The 5,593-nt window shown below is 49.3% G+C and overlaps 1 protein-coding gene across 1 annotated transcript in view; it reads right to left on the bottom strand.

Annotated features, from left to right (window-relative positions):
• ZNF629 (zinc finger protein 629) overlaps positions 1-5,593 on the bottom strand; it is a 24,621-nt gene that overhangs the window by 13,937 nt on the left and 5,091 nt on the right. The window lies entirely within an intron of this gene.

Here is a 5,593-nt window from a genome sequence, read left to right on the forward strand (position 1 = left end):
CCCTCCGCCCCTGCGAGTGGCCAGCCACCGGGGCTCAGGGTGACTGGGAAGGAGGGAGGCGGAGGAAGTTCCCTCCCCTGCCAAGTTCCCCCTCTTCCGCTGCTGCCGTCGCCGCTGGGCTGGGAAGGGAAAGGCGAGGGAGACAGACGGGGCCTGCTTCTCTATGGTGCTTAACCATTTAACCTCGACGGGAGAGACGGGGCCGGCGCAAGGGAGGCGAGCCAAAGAGCCGGGGGCGCAGGACTCCGGAGTTCTTGGCAGAAGCAGAATTCGGGGAGAGGTCGAAACTGGAGAAGGGAAGGGAGGGAGCCATTCTCTGCATCAAGATGGGCAGCCGTTCGTCTGTCTGTAAAGGTCTCCCTTGCTCGAGAGCCAGTCGAATCCGACTCTAGGGTTGCGGTGCTCATCTCCGTTTCAAAGCCGAGGAGCCAGCGCTGTCCGAAGACGTTTCCGTGGTCATGTGGCCGGCGGCGTGACTAAACACCAAGACGCATGGAATGCTGTTACCTTCCCACCGAAGTGGTCCCTATTTTTCTACTTGCAATTTCTTGCTTTCGAACTGCTAGGTTGGAACTAGAGACGGGAGCTCACTCCGTAATGCGGCACCCGGGTCTCCAACTGTTGAACGACCGACCTTCCACAGCCTGCAGTTCAGCATCTCAACCACTTGAGCCACCGCAGCTCCTTCCTCTGTCTGTAGCGGTAGAGAAGAGCAAGTCCAGGAGCACCTGAAAGACTAACGGGATATGTGGCAGGTGGGTGGGACTCAGCTGGCTAGCTCGGCCCAGCTGCTTCAGAGATGGGATCTGAAGAAATGAGCAGTGCGACTCACGAAAGGGACACGCTTTTGTTTTTCTTGTTTTACATCAAAACGGGAGCTCTCGGCGCAGGGATTAGGGAGCTCGGACTCCTGGGTTCCATCCCAGTCCGGAGAGCAAGAACTGAGTCGCTGCCCCTTGGAGAGCCAGTTTGGCTGAAGGCTGTGGACTCTAATCTGGGAGAACCAGGCTTGATTCCCCACTCCCCCACATGCAGCCAGCTGGGTGACCTTGGGTCAGTCACAAGTTCTCTCAGAGCTGTTCTCTCAAGAGCAGTCCTCGAAAGAGCTATCTCGGCCCCACCTACCTCATAGGGTGTCTGTTGTGGGGAGGGGACTGGACGGAGACTATAAGCCGCTCCAAGACTCTTTCAGGTAGTGAAGGGCGGGGTATAAAACCAACTCTTCTTCCAGGATGGCCAGATGCAAGCGCCCTTTGTCTTTTAGTAGCTTCTTGTAAGGGTTTAACATTAACGGTGACAGGCAGGAATCCCACACGTGATGCTTTGCTCTGTCCCAGATAAACCTGCCACCACCCTGGGACTTTTGGCTGTCACATTAGGGATACAGGAGCTAGAGTTTTTTCAGTGCAGGGTGAAAGGGAAACCAGGACTTTGGGGTTCTTTCTCCTGCTCTAGAAGGGGAGTGGGGTGCTTGATTCAGTTGGCAGAGAGCAGTCGGGAGCATTCTTTGAGTCTCCTTCTGAGCCATTTGGAGGCACAGAAAACTCTTTGTGGTTACAGATACAGCAGGCACCCTGTTTCCCCAGGCAAATGAACAAATTAATTCTTAATCATGCAATCAAAACCACACATGCACTTCCGAGTGTTTAATTGTATACGTTTGCCAGCCGGCAGCTTGCTTGCTGGGAGTCAGGCTGCTTGGCAGAAGAGAAAGGGTTGTCGCTTGCGATCCCGCCAACCAAAATGTGATCCACCAATAATTTCCGATTTTCTGGCCTGGGATCTAAATAACCTGCGAGTTACCTACGTCAAAGACCACTTTGCTCTCTGGACACACCGCTGGACTGTAGCAGACGGAACCTGCTGTACGTGCAGTTACTAAAAGCGGGGCCTTAACTGTAGTTGCCCCAAGGCTTCAGGATGACCACCCGGAGGACTAGCAAGGCTGCTCTTTGTGCAGTGAGCATGCAAGTTATTTTTGCTTTGGACCACCTTTGGCTGCTGATTTTTTGGAACGATAACCACTGCTGGTCCTGCACATTCCCATCATATTTACTTCAGCCCAACTGCTCTATTCTTACCGCGTTTGTTTTATCAGTATGATAAGCTGCCTTGAGCTAAAAGCAAGCTGGTTAGCAAGTTGTTGTTCTTCTTTTTCTAATTTTGTGGAAAGTCAGGCTTAAGGACAAAAACAAACCCTGGAGAACCAAATAAAATGTGGCCAGGGGAGTAGGGGTCCTTAATATTCTTGCCTCATTAACTTGATTCTCATCATTAAACCATGGCATTCATGATTGCTGCAAGTTGGAGTGATGGACACGACTGGGACAATGTCATTTAGCCATTGTTGCTTCAATGTTTATTATTTTATCAATAACATTTTATTATATTGTTACCCACCTGGGTACTGAGATACCTGGGTGAAAGGAGGGTATAAAATACACACGAACACATGTGAAGCTGCTTTATACTGAATCAGACCCTCGGCCCATCAATGTCAGTATTGTCTACTCAGACTGGCAGCCGCTCTCCAGGGTCTCACGCAGAGAGGTCTTTCACATCACCTACTAAGAACATAAGAACATAAGAGACGCCAATGTTGGATCAGGCCAAAGGCCCATCCAGTCCAACACTCTGTGTCACACAGTGGCCAGACATACCAGGTGCCATCAAGGGGTCCACCAGTGGGGGCCAGGACATTAGAAGCCCTCCCATTGTTGACCCCCCCCCCCAGCACCAAGAAAACAGAGCATCACTTGCCCCAGAGCCCCTATCTATACCTTGTGGCTAATAGCCACTGATGGACCTCTGCTCCATATGCCTATCCAGTTCCCTCTTGAAGCCGTCCATGCTTGTGGCTGCCACCACCTCCTGTGGCAGTGAATGCCATGTGTTAATCACTCTTTGGGTGAAGAAGCACTTCCTCTTATCCGTTCTAACCCGACCGCTCAGCAATTTCATGGAGTGCCCACGAGTTCTTGTATTGTGAGAAAGGGAGAAAAGCACCTCTTTCTCTACCTGCTCTTTCCCATGCATAATCTTATAAACCTTATAAACTGCCAAACGCTTTAACTGGAGATGCCAGGGACTGGACCTGGGACCTTCTGCCTGCAAAGCAGAGCCTCTTCCCCTGAGCCCCTCCCCATTTGATTAAAATAAATAAGTAAAACAGACGGAGGAGAGCTCAGCTAATAACGGCAAAGAGCACATCCACCTTCGAAGCCTGCGGCCCTAGCATTCGGGTCATTTTTACAGTACAAATGACCTAGAGAACAGGCTGTGATGAAGGGAGTCCCCGACGGATCACTAGATCGTCTCGGGCAATTTCTCTACTTCAGTCCCCCAACTCTGCAATACGGGGATAATGGTATATGGGCCTACCTTATAAAACTGTTGCGAGGACGGCTTCAAGAGGGAATTAGATAGCATATGGAGCAGAGGTCTATCAGTGGCTCTTAGCCACAAGGTATAGATAGGGGCTCTGGGGCAAGTGATGCTCTGTTTTCTTGGTGCTTGGGGGGGGGGGGACAACAGTGGGAGGGCTTCTAATGTCCTGGCCCCACTGGTGGACCTCCTGATGGCACCTGGCATTTCTGGCCACTGTGTGACACAGAGTGCTGGACTGGATGGGCCTTTGGCCTGTTCCAACATTGGCATCCCTTATGTCCTTATGTTCTTATGAGGACTGCAAGGAGATGATGTGTGAGAACACCAAAAGCGTTCTATAAATATTAAGAGAGCTTTTCAAGGATTCAAAGTAGGATTGCCAAACGCCCAGAGGAAAAACATCCCGCCCTTCTAACAAAGGCTTAATAAAACGATATTTCACTCCATGACCTGAGAAGCTTCAACTGCCCCTTTCTACACATTCACACTTTGTTTAAGGGACAGAGCATCTTTCTCCTGTTTCAAAGACTTCAAGAACCATTCGCTTATTAATCCTTCCCAACGGCTCCACACCAATATTATTATCCAAAACTACAAATGGGAAAAACTGAAGGAAAAGGTTCATGTCTGTACGATTCGAATGAGGGATTTTCCTGCTCACATGGCCACAGTGCTATATCACTATTCTAGACAGCAGGGGCTGGGGTCAAAGGCCAATGGTGCTTCTTGCCTCCTTAATAGTTTTCCCAGGGGGCATGTTAAGGGGAACATTGATCCACACCAATATTATTATCCAAAACTAGAAATGGGAAAAACTGAAGGAAAAGGTTCATGTCTGTACAATTCGAATGAGGGATTTTCCTGCTCACATGGCCACAGTGCTATATCACTATTCTAGACAGCAGGGGCTGGGGTCAAAGGCCAATGGTGCTTCTTGCCTCCTTAATAGTTTTCCCAGGGGGCATGTTAAATGCAGAATGCTGAACTAGACAGCACTGATCCAGCAAGGAGATTCTTATCTTCTTACAGAAGACGTGTGCGTGCACACAAAAGCTTATACCCAGAATTAAACTTTGTTGGCCTTAAAGGTGCCAGTGGACTCCAACTTTGTTCTATGTATCTGAGGAAGTGTGCATTCACACAAAAGCTTATACACAGAATTAAACTTTGTTGTTCTTCAAGGTGCCACTGGACTCAATCTTTGTTCCATCACTTAGAACAGTGATTCTTTACAAGGTCCATATACACATCCCTCCCTCAAGCAATCTACAAATCTCGGGTGAAGTATCTTTCTCCAAGAAGGTCATCTCCCTTCCCTTCAGCTAGCCAAGGAAACTCCATCGTTTGCTTAAGTCTGGAAAGCATACCGCACTCAACAACAGATGAAGACCCAATCACGTGTTTCACATCCCAAATTCACGAGAGATACAAGAGGAAATGACAACCCCATACACACACACACAACTATGCGGCTCTTGATCAGCTTCAGAACCAATTTCCAGCCACCTTCCAACCTTCGCAGCAGCCATTTTTGGCCTAAGCATTTTACCCCTTTACTCATCTCTAGGTTTGGGAAGGGACTCCAGGGGTCCAGCGGATCTCTGGTAGTCCCGTCACCACAGAGCTGCCTATTCCTCTGGGCCTGGTCTCTTAGGACCAAGCTGGAAGTTGAGAGATTATTCCCTCACAATCCCATTTGCCCCAAGATCAATGACAGCATTACGGATAAATGCCTTTTCATCCTGACCGGACCACTGTTTTACTTCAACAGGTACAGTTTGGTGTAGTGGTTAAGTGCCAGTTTGGTGTCATGGTTAAGTGGGCAGACTCTAATCTGGGAGAACCGGGTTTGATTCCCCGCTCCTCCACTTGCACCTGGCTGGATGACCTTGGGCAAGCCGTAGCTCTGATAAGAGCTGTTCTTGAAAAAGAGCAGTTTCTGTCAAGAGCTCTCTCAGCCCCACCTACCTCCCAGGGTGTCTGTTGTGGGGAGGGGAAGGGAAAGGAGTTTGTAAGCTGCTCTGAGACACCTTTGGGTAGTGAAGGGTGGGGTAGAAATCCAATCTCTTCTTCATCATCTTCTACAGAGAGGGGGCCATAAGAAAGGTCAATGAGTGTCTTTGTTCCCAAGAATGCAAAAATGTGCCAATAAGCAAACCAAATACAGAAGGGAAAGCAGAGAGAAAGCAGTCTTGTGAAATCATTT

The sequence above is a fragment of the Gekko japonicus genome, unplaced genomic scaffold (assembly GCF_001447785.1).
Source record: "Gekko japonicus isolate JY-2015 unplaced genomic scaffold, Gekko_japonicus_V1.1 scaffold849, whole genome shotgun sequence".
NCBI classification, from domain to species: domain Eukaryota; kingdom Metazoa; phylum Chordata; class Lepidosauria; order Squamata; family Gekkonidae; genus Gekko; species Gekko japonicus.